The following is an 11,951-nucleotide window of genomic DNA, read 5'->3' as shown; positions in this document are numbered from 1 at the left end:
GCATTCGTGATCCCCAATTCTGATGATAAGTTTCGCGTTGTTCTCGTTTCTTCTAGTTCTCACTATTTTCGTTTTTCTTCGATTTACTCTCAATCCATATTCTGTACTCGTTAGACTATTCATTCCATCCAACATATCCTGTAATTTTCACTTTGACTTCCAACATATCCTGTAATCTTCACTTTGACTGAGGATAGTAATGTCATCAGCGAATTTTGTCACTGATACCCTTTCACCCTACTCTTGACTCATTATTTTGTTTTTCTCAATGCTTCTCCGATATACAGATTGAACAGTAGCGGTGAAAGACTCCGTCCCTGCCTTACACACTTTTTAAAACGTGCACTCCGTTCTTGATATTCCACTATTATTGTTCCCTCTTGGTTCCTGTACATCTTGTACAAGTATATTACCAGTTTTTCCCTATAGCTGCACCCTATTTTTCTCAGAATTTCGAACATCTTGTACAATTATATATTGTCGAACGCTTTTTCCAGGTCGACAAATCCAGTGAACGTGTCTTGATTTTTCTTCGGTCTTGCTTCCATCACCAACCACAACGTGAGAACTGCTTCTCTGGTGCCTTTACCTTTCTTAAAGCCAAACCGATCGTCATCTAACTGATTCTTAGTTTTTTTTTCGTTCTTCTGTATATTATTCTTATCAGCAACTTGGAAGCATGAGCTGTTAAGTTGATTTTGCGATAATTCCCGAACTTTCCAGCTCTTACTATTTTATAATTTTAGAAATTCCGATCCAATGTTATCAATCCCCTTTCACTTATTTCAGCTTGAGTCGTCAAAAGTTCTTTTAAATTCTGTTTCCAATACTGGATCCGCTATCTCTTCTATATCGAGTAGTGTTACTTCTTGTATTACGTCATCAGACAAGATGTCGTCCCCATAGAGTCCTTCAGATTCTCTTTCCACCTATCCGCTCTCTCCTCTGTGTTTAACAATGGAATTCCCATTGCACTCTTAATGTTGCCACCCTTGCTTTTAATTTTACCGAAGGTTGTTTTGACTTTTCTATATGCTGAGTCATTCCTAGCGACAATCATTTCTTTTTCGATTTATTCACATTTTTTATGCAACCATTTCGCCTTAGCTTCCCTGCACGTCTTGTTTATTTCATTCCTAAGAGACTTATATTTCTATATTTCCGAATCTCCTTTAACATTTTTCTACTTGCATTGCACTCTTAATGTTGCCACCTTTGCTTTTAATTTCATCGAAGGTTGTTTTGACTTTTCTATATGCTGAGTCATTCCTTGCGACAATAATTTCTTTTTCGATTTATTCACATTTTTTGCAGCCATTTCGCGTTAGCTTCCCTGCACGTCTTATTTATTTCATTCATAGGGTCTTTTATTTCTATATTTCCGAATCTCCCCCCACATTTTTCTACTTCCTTCTTTCGCCGATCAACAGAAGTATTTCTTCAGTTATCCATGGTTTGCTTACAGTTATCTTCCTCTTCAACCGAACTGCCTACTGAGCTATTCATTATCGCAGGATCTATAGCCTCAGAGATCTTCAAGCGTATCTCGTCATGCCTAAGCACTTCCGTATCCCTCTTCTTTGCGCATTGACTATTGTTGGCAGGTCTCCTAAACTTCAGTCTACTGTTCATCACTACTACATTGTGATGTGAGTCTATATCTGCACCTGTGTACGCCTTACGACCGAATGTCTGATTGCGGAATCTCTGCCTGACTATGGCGTAATATGACTGAAATTTTCATGTGTCTCCCGCCCTTCTCCTCTTGTGATTCTTGAACAGAGTACTTGCTATTACCATCTGAAATTTATTGCAGAACTCTATCAGTTCTTGTCCTCTCTCATTCCTGCTTGAAAGCCCATATTGTCCGGTAATCCTTTCTTCTATCCCTTCCCCTACAGCCCCATACTAATCCCCCATGACTTTTAGTTTTTCATCTCCCTTTACGTATTGAATTACCCTTTCAGTATCGTCATATACGTTCTCTGTGTGTTCATTGTCTGCTTGCGACGTCGTCATGTGCACCTGAACTATTGGTTAGTAGACAATAGTATTAGTGAAATGGATATTCTTTCATTGGAACGATCTGCAGGGTCAGTTCGCGAACTGACTCATACAAGGAAAGTTGAGCACAAACGCGGTAAGCTTGAGTTGAAAAGCAGTTCGATGTAAGACAGCACTTCCCGAACCGTTGCGCAGGTGGATGCTTATTACTTTGCACATTCATTTTAGTAGGCATTTTAAGCAGAGCCAAAGTTATATCGGTGACATATCCTCGACTTTGAAATCTAAATTAGACAGCTCATTGATCTTATTTTTTAGAAGTTCTCCTCTCAGTAATTTACAAACTTAGAAGATACAGCTGTCATAATCCCAATGTTAGTGCGAACACCGCAGTGCTTTTCCAGACACAGCCCTGTTGAAGGTGGTACGCCGTTACTTCCTCCGGCGTCCGAATTGGCTCACCCAACCAGTTGTAGGGGGACATACAGCTTAACGCGGATCCCGAAAGGCGCTGCGCGGAGTGGCCGCGAGGTTTGAGGCGCCATGTCACGGTCTGCGCGGCCTCTCCCGCCGGAGATTAGAGTCCTCCCACGGGCATGTGTGTGTGTGTGTGTGTGTGTTGTTCTCAGCATAAATCAGTTTGAGCAGTTTGTAAGTCTAGGGACCAATGACCTCAGCAGTTTGGTCCCATAGGAATTCACACACACACTCCTGGAAATGGAAAAAAGAACACATTGACACCGGTGTGTCAGACCCACCATACTTGCTCCGGACACTGCGAGAGGGCTGTACAAGCAATGATCACACGCACGACACAGCGGACACACCAGGAACCGCGATGTTGGCCGTTGAATGGCGCTAGCTGCGCAGCATTTGTGCACCGCCGCCGTCAGTGTCAGCCAGTTTGCCGTGGCATACGGAGCTCCAGCGCAGTCTTTAACATTGGTAGCATGCCGCGACAGCGTGAACGTGAACCGTATGTGCAGTTGACGGACTTTGAGCGAGGGCGTATAGTGGGCATGCGGGAGGCCGGGTGGACGTACCGCCGAATTGCTCAACACGTGGGGCGTGAGGTCTCCACAGTACATCGATGTTGTCGCCAGTGGTCGGCGGAAGGTGCACGTGCCCGTCGACCTGGGACCGGACCGCAGCGACGCACGGATCCACGCCAAGACCGTAGGATCCTACGCAGTGCCGTAGGGGACCGCACCGCCACTTCCCAGCAAATTAGGGACACTGTTGCTCCTGGGGTATCGGCGAGGACCATTCGCAACCGTCTCCATGAAGCTGGGCTACGGTCCCGCACACCGTTAGGCCGTCTTCCGCTTACGCCCCAACATCGTGCAGCCCGCCTCCAGTGGTGTCGCGACAGGCGTGAATGGAGGGACGAATGGAGACGTGTCGTCTTCAGCGATGAGAGTCGCTTCTGCCTTGGTGCCAATGATGGTCGTATGCGTGTTTGGCGCCGTGCAGGTGAGCGCCACAATCAGGACTGCATACGACCGAGACACGCAGGGCCAACACCCGGCATCATGGTGTGGGGAGCGATCTCCTACACTGGCCGTACACCACTGGTGATCGTCGAGGAGACACTGAATAGTGCACGGTACATCCAAACCGTCATCGAACCCACGTTCTACCATTCCTAGACCGGCAAGGGAACTTGCTGTTCCAACAGGACAATGCACGTCCGCATGTATCCCGTGCCACGCAACGTGCTCTAGAAGGTGTAAGTCAACTACCCTGGCCAGCAAGATCTCCGGATCTGTCCCCCATTGAGCATGTTTGGGACTGGATGAAGCGTCGTCTCACGCGGTCTGCACGTCCAGCACGAACGCTGGTCCAACTGAGGCGCCAGGTGGAAATGGCATGGCAAGCCGTTCCACAGGACTACATCCAGCATCTCTACGATCGTCTCTATGGGAGAATAGCAGCCTGCATTGCTGCGAAAGGTGGATATACACTGTACTAGTGCCGACATTGTGCGTGCTCTGTTGCCTGTGTCTACGTGCCTGTGGTTCTGTCAGTGTGATCATGTGATGTATCTGACCCCAGGAATGTGTCAATAAAGTTTCCCCTTCCTGGGACAATGAATTCACGGTGTTCTTATTTCAATTTCCAGGAGTGTATTTAAACATTCGAACATCTCGAAAGGCGGTGCATCTCCGCATTTTTCTCACTAAGAAACATTGAAAGAGGTGACAGAAGTTACAGGAAAAAATTCTGGGGTAAACGATGGATCTGACCCTTGGCAACTAGATTTTCTGTCTGGAAGTAACACATCCCCTTCCTTCACCCCAACTGTACCACCTAAGCTGACAAAGGGGTTTAAAATAGAGACAAAGTGAATGTATTTACAGTATTACACTTTTCATTCATACTATTGCAAATATCTTTCTTTTTTCTCTATTTCAAACTCTTTTACCAGAGTCTGTGAATGATATCTGCATTGATGCTTCCGATGTCCTAGTAGCTTCCGCCACCATCATATTTTGAGAAAAAAATTAGAAAATGGAAAGAGGAAGGTCAATACTTTATAAGCGCCTTGCATCTATTCATCTGGTTGGAAACATATCATCAATATGTTTAACGTTACGAAAGAGACGTAAATAATTGGACATCCCTACGTATAAAACTAAATGTACGTGCAAGAAAAGACGTTATTCGAAAATATTACCTATCGAAGCGTCAAAAAGGAACTGTTAGTTTTATTTAACAGTTATTGACATGAAGAACAGATTATTTTCTTATTTTGCGCCCTTTGCGTCCCTATTACCTTGCGGGATTATTTTCGGTATAATGCAGAAAATGTAAAGAATATACTCATTTCAATGAAAATGTAGACTAATACTACTGCTTAAGGTACATAACCGCCTATCTTGCGGATCACTCTTTGAAATTTCCCAGTGCAGTTACTCTTAAGTGGTGGTTTTCGATAAGAACACTTATAAATTTCATTATATAAAGAGACAGTCTGAGTTGCGAAGTTGTTATTACAAATAAAGCATTTCGCCTGATTAGGGCTTCCTCAGACTTTCTAAAGGAAAAGGAAAAGCAAGGCTGTAATTATATAAAATTGCAAGTTAAGGGCCATGGTTGCTTTTTAATTTTTTCAAACATGTGCGCAGCTTAGAACAATGCCCATTAACTAGTAATTTTGTGTAATTACATCCTTTCTTTCCCTTTTCTTTTAGTAAATCTGAAGAAGTCTTAACCAGGCCGAACGCATTATTTGTAACAAAAATAACTTTGCAACCGGGACTGTCTGTTATTTATTTGTCGAAACCGGTTGCTGCAATTACAGCCCATCGTGGAATGGAATAAGCTTTATTACAAATTTCATTTTAATTCTGATTTCGCAACCACAATGTGTGATTTAAAAATAATGTACATTTAGTCTAGTCCATGTTGTCTATGAACATCAAGCAAGAAATTGAGAGTCCTCATAAACAGAAAATGAAATTTAAAATGCATCTCAGTAGATTCTCCTAAATTATCTGGCAACTGTTACTCTCTATATTCAAAGATTAGAGAGTCCTATCAGTTGTACCACCAATAGCAATGCACACCATACAAAGGCTTCCGTTGTTACGGCACATAGCTGACTGTAGCTTTTAACAAGGAGACCACAAGGCAAACGGTTTTTTCATGTTGTTTATATGTATCGTGTATGAAATTCAGAACTCATAGGTCAGTCCCCTATAGCAGTTAGATGCAACTCTCAATAATTCTCGAGGAAATCGGCTTTGAAGTTTGCCAAGTTTTCGACAGGCCGTATGGCTCTCAATGATTGCTTCCATTTTAGGCGCCTGATTTCTTTTTCTAACTGATGCAAATTTTTAAACAAAGTTGCTTGTTTTATGAGCATTTCCGTGAAAAATACAGGAAGATGGGGAAAAAGTCGGTTGCGCTCGAAACTGGTAACTGCTATGTTGCTGGTTCGAATCACTATTTTTTTCATTGTTATTTATTTCGTTCAGTTCGAATACCTGCGTCCCTTAAATACCAAATTCATCAAATATATGCTTATTAACAGATATCTAATCGCTCTTTTTGTTGAAAAATACACGTCTTCTTATTTCTAAATACATATAGCACAAAAAATATCGTTTTCATTACAAATGTAAAGTCTAAAATACTGATATTTTGTAGAAGATTGTTGATAAAGAATGTTGAAATTAGAAAAAAACGTTAAAAATTATTCTTGTTTCATCTGTATATGTTTTATGTTCTACAACAGTAGAACATGCACCTTTCTTTAAAAGTTTACCACAGTTTGGAATCGAACTGGGGCCATTCACACGGGATTCGAGCATTATGTCACAGGGACAGGCAGCCCATGAAGAAAAGAACTTTTATCTAAAGCGTTACAGAACATGGGAAAATTTCAAAGTCGTTTTCTTCGAGAATTCTTGAAAGTTACATGGAACTGCTTTGGCACGTCGGAATATGAGTCCTGAACTGCACGTACCATAAATATAAACGTTATTTAATAATAACTGCTACTATAACTACGATAACTACGAACCTGTCACAGTCAGTGACTCGCTCAAGTAATTTTTGCTCCATCCTCTTTACTTGCATATTCGTGTTTTCTCTTTTTTGAGAAACCTCTTTCTCAATACGCTTTTGACCTCATGAAATTGATCTGTCACTGATACCTGTTTAACAGAGATGAAAGGAAAGCTACATTCTCAGTGCAGCCCAAGGGAAAATGCTGTGTCTCCATTCGTTAACGGCACATTGTCTCGAAGCGTCAGTTCAAACCCAGACATTGCGCTCACTGTGTTGTCATCAGGCGAAATTGTCCACCGAACTGGTGTACACCATCGCTACGCCATTTGACCATTCAATAGTTAGAAATAACGAATAAACCATCGAAAGAAACACATCTTAATTTCCACATAAGAAGGTAACAATTGTCAATTGCGCACCATGTTTACATTCCAGGCTAGTAACGTTGCTCAATGTGACGACCATCAGTATCTAGAACCGCTCTAGACACTGTTCTGCTACTGCCCGAAACATCTCAGGTGGCGTGTTGGCTACCACACTCGCAATGTTCATCTTCAGCCTCGGACGTATGTTGGTGTCCCGTTGATAACCCAAGTCCTTCAGGTAACCCCACAGCCAGAAATCACACGGGTTCAAATCTGGTAGTTCTGATGGCCACGCAGTTTGGAACGATCGACCAGTGGTGCGCCCTTCTCCAAATCTGTTATACTGTTATGGAATAACCGAGTGGCTTCACTAGGAATGCGAAGTGGAGCTGCATGGTGCAGCAGCACTGTTGTTGCTGTTCTGATAAAACAGCTTTACGAGGAAAGCCCTTTTCACCTTGTCCAGACCCTCCTTGACTGTCTGCAGTTGCAATGGACATTAATGATTGTGTTCCAGCCGCACGTCGCCGTACCAGTACCGGCGCCTAACGACAACTTACGACACTAACACCACTAACAGTGCGAATCCTGCAGCCTGTAGTCTGAACATCATTCCCACAAAGTTGGTTGTCAGTACCGTAAATAGTTTTCCGTTTACTGTGGCTCAAGTTAAATTATAGCCGCCATCTACGAGCTCCACATCACAGAAACGGGACTTGTCTCATTACTAAGCAAATATTTATCATGGCGCAGTATTACATGAGACATTTTGTTTCACCGAATTAGTTGGTGCAAAAAGAAAGGAAAAAAATAGTGGCACAGTAGTAGGACACCGGACTAGTATTTGAGAGGACGCCAGTTCAAATTCCATCCAGATTTAGGTTTCAAGCGATTTCCCGAAAATTCTTTAGTAAATGAGAACCATATTTGCATTTGCGAATATTGCTAAACTTTGTCTGCACTAGGCACTGGTGACAATGAAAACTTTTGCATGGGCCAGAACTCGAAGCCGGATCTTCCGCTTGACGCGAATGGTCGGCTTGAGCCCCTTGGCCACCACAGCAAGCTCCCCGGGGCGATCCAAACTTCCATCTCTCATCGCTTTCGTCTACATCATATTCTTGCACAGATACTGTTAGTCCCATACAGTAACAGACGTATGATTAAAGTTGAAGCCCAGTTATTAGGCGTGAAATACTATATTGCAGTGGCTTTATTGTCCTAATGTACACTGCAATGTTCTTCGGGCATTTATTTATTTATTCGTATAAAAAGAGCAGCATACGGAATATACAAAAAGATAAAAGTAGCCTAGATATATAAAATTAATGCATACGAAGGAAATATAGATACAATGTGAGGTAAATAGAGCCAAATAATAATAGTTACGTATGTACAGATTACAAACACAAAATATAATGAGACCAAAAATTAGCGAGCTATACGGCATTGTCCCTGGCCCACAACAGGTCCTCCAGGGTGTAGGAAACTGGGGAGGGCAGTTGTACAGTCACTTGGTTTGTTCAGCTCGACATTCACATTAAGTTGATGGGTCCCCAAGATAGTTCCATTTGGCCGTTATATCCTTTGTTCTACCCACACTGCTTCTTGGTCTGTTGAGGGACTACAACTTTTTCCATGTTTTCCATTGCAGGTTTTCACCTGGGGGGGGGGGGGGGAGGGAGGGAGGGAGGTCCTCTGAGGGTAGGGTCCTTAATGAGGTATCTGTGTTTGTGGTATTACACAGGTTTTGTCGTGCCATTGACGGTGGTGTTGTGCTGGTGTAAGCTGTCACCAGCAAACCGGTCGGCAAAGATGTAGCAACAAGACCGATAGTCGGCGCTGGATCAAGTGCTCTTGTCAGGAGAGAGGTCAAAGACAGACTCACAACCAACATGCCGCCAACGCCCTCTCAGCTGCAAGTACTGCGGACCGGAGTCTCAGCCTCAGTCACTAGTGCAGTCACTTAGTCACTACCTCAGTCACTGGCGCATCCTAGTTTGGCATCATTCAATGCATAGTGGGCCACACGGGGTAGCTGTACGGTCTAGAGCGTTTTGTCACGGTCCATGCGGCTTCCCTCGTCGGAGGTTCGAGTCCTGCCTAGGGCGTGGATGCGTGTGTCGTCCTTAGGGTAAGTCAGTTTAAGATAGATTAAATAGTGTGTGAGCTTAGGGACCGATGACCTTAGCAGTTTGGTCCCATAACACCTTACCACAAATTTCCAGTAGCATAGTGGAACCTGTATCCCCCAGCAGTGAGGCTAACGTGAACTATTAGTGAAGAGCTATGGGACTTAACATCTGTGGTCATCAGTCCCCTAGAACTTAGAACTACTTAAACCTAACTAACCTAAGGACATCACAGACATCCATGCCCGAGGCACGACTCGAACCTGCGACCGTAGCAGTCGCGCGGTTCCGGACTGCGCGCCTAGAACCGCGAGACCACCGCGGCCCACGTGCCTGGCGTGAACAGAACTGTACCAAAAGGGCCAGAAGTATTCAGCGGCAGAGTAACATCTACATCTACGTGATTACTCTGCTATTCGAAATAAAGTGCCTGGCAGAGGGTTCAATGAACCAACTTCAGGCTGTCTCTCTACTGTTCCACTCTCGAACGGCGCGCGGGAAAAACGAGCATTTAAATTTTTCTGTGCGAGCTCTGATTTCTCTTATTTTATCGTGATGATCATTTCTCAATATGTAGGTTGGTGCCAACAGAATGTTTTCGCAATCGGAGGAGAAAACTGGTGACTGAAATTTCGTGAGAAGATCTCGTCGCAGCGAAAAACGCCTTTGTTTTAATGATTGCCACTCCAATTCACGCATCACGACTGTGGCACTATCTCCCCTACTTCGCGATAATACAAAACGAGCTGCTCTTCTTTGAACTTTTTCGATCTCATCCGTCAGTCCCACCTGATGCGGATCCCACACCGCACAGCAATTCTCCAGAATAGAGTGGACAAGCGTGGTGTAAGCTGTCTCTTTAGTAGACCTGTTGCTCCTTCTAAGTGTTCTGCTAATGAATCGCAGTCTTTGGTTTGCTCTACCCACAACATTACCTATGTGATCGTTCCAATTTAGGGTAATTATAATCCCTAAGTATTTAGCTGAATTTACAGCCTTCAGATTTGTGTGACTTATCGCGTAAAGGAAATTTATCTGATTTCTTTTAGTACTCATGTGAATAACTTCACACTTTTCTTTATTCAGTGTCAATTGCCACCTTTCGCACCATACAGATATCTCAATCATTTTGCAATTGGTTTTGGTCATCTGATGACTTTACTAGACGGTAAATGACAGCATCATCTGCAAACAATCTAAGACGGTTACTGAGATCTTCTCCTATGTCGTTAATATGGATCAGGAACAATAGAGGGCCTATAACACTTCCTTGGGAAACGCCGAAATGCAAGTGCCGATGTCCTGAGTACTATCGGATGGGTATCCCCTCCACTACTTGTGCGCTTTCTGGTGATGTTATTGCGAGCGGATACTTTTTGTTTTGTATTTAGGCAGTGCTTCCTAACTGTCAGCGTGACCCCCAGATATTTTGGATTATGACAGTGCTCCAGCTCCTTGTCATCCCGTACGGCTTTTAATTTTCTGTTGGCGTCTTTGTTTCGTAGATGAAAAGCGAATGCTTGAGTTTTAGCCGGATTTGGTTTCAGGTTGTTATTTTGGTAGTATGCCGTGAGAGTGTTTAGTCCATTTGTTAGGAGTCTCTCTACTGCTTCGAAGTCTTTGGCTTGAGGTATTAGCGCCAGATCGTCAGCATTAATGAAGCGTTCTGTGTTAAGAGGTTGTGGCTAATTGTTACTATAGTTGTTAAACAAGGCTCGTGGTAGGACTCTGCCTTGTGGCACACCGCTTTTTTATATTATCCATCTACTTTTTTTGCCGTCTTGTTCGACACAGAATCTACGGTTGAGAAGGAGAGTTCCTATGAAGCTAGTAAAATCATAATCGCTCGTTAATTGATATATTTTGTGCAAAATGATATTGTGCTGCACAGTGTCATAATCTGCGGGGAGATCCACGAATACGGCTCCTATAACCAAACCATTATCAAAACCATCCTCGACATTCTGTGTCTGGTTCAGAATTTGTGCTGTACAATTATTTTTGGTCTAAATCCAGTTTGTTGTGGGGTCAGACGGTCAAGCAGCATCCTTTCGAGGGTTTTGTAAGCGTGGCACAAAAGATATATATAGCGGAAGTTCTTGGCATCGCAAGCTGGGTTGCCGGGTTTCAGTATGGCGATGTTCCTTGTCCTTCTCCAGATTTTAGGAATCTGCTGTCGTGTTAGGCAGTTATTACAGGATTGCAGCAGCCATCCCATAGTAGCAGGCCCAAAATGCTTTATCTGCTCCGCCAATAAATCGTCAAGTCCTGACACTTTGGCGGATTTACGCTTTTTTATAGCAGCTTTCAGTGCCGGCCGGTGTGGCCGAGAGGTTCTAGGCGCTACAGTCTTGAACCGCGAGACCGCTACGGCTGCAGGTTCGAATCCTCCCTCGGGCATGGATGTGTGTGATGTCGTTAGGTTAGCTAGGTTTAAGTAGTTCTAAGTTCTAGGGGCTGATGACCTCAGAAGTTAAGTCCCATAGTGCTCAGAGCCATTTTTAGCAGCTTTCAGTTCTTCCAAAAGTAAACTTAAAGGACGCATTTGTGTTTCTGGGTGTTGTCCGGTTATCCCTATTTTTCTCTTTCTTCATTCAATTTTCCAGTTCAGCAGCACCTGGTGGCCGACTTCATTTGGGGTAAAGTTGGGTCTTACTTTGGGGACACTGGGGTCATTACTGAGTCGTTTGAGCAGTTGCCAAGCTTTTCTGCTATTTTTTAGACATTTCAATACTCTCTACCGTTTCAATCCATCGATTTTGTTTGGCTTCCGCCAATTACTGGGATAGTTTCTCTCCTGATTTTACTGTATCCGTATTTAATCGGTCTTCTTCATACAGTCTGAGGTATTCTTGCAGCTTTGAGTTAATTCTTCGTTTATACCTAGAATGTATGTTGTGCGGCAGACTTTGGTGATCGAAGCGCGTCCACAAAC

This window comes from Schistocerca serialis, chromosome 8, assembly GCF_023864345.2.
Source record: "Schistocerca serialis cubense isolate TAMUIC-IGC-003099 chromosome 8, iqSchSeri2.2, whole genome shotgun sequence".
NCBI lineage: Eukaryota > Metazoa > Arthropoda > Insecta > Orthoptera > Acrididae > Schistocerca > Schistocerca serialis.
This window is presented reverse-complemented; position numbering follows the sequence as displayed.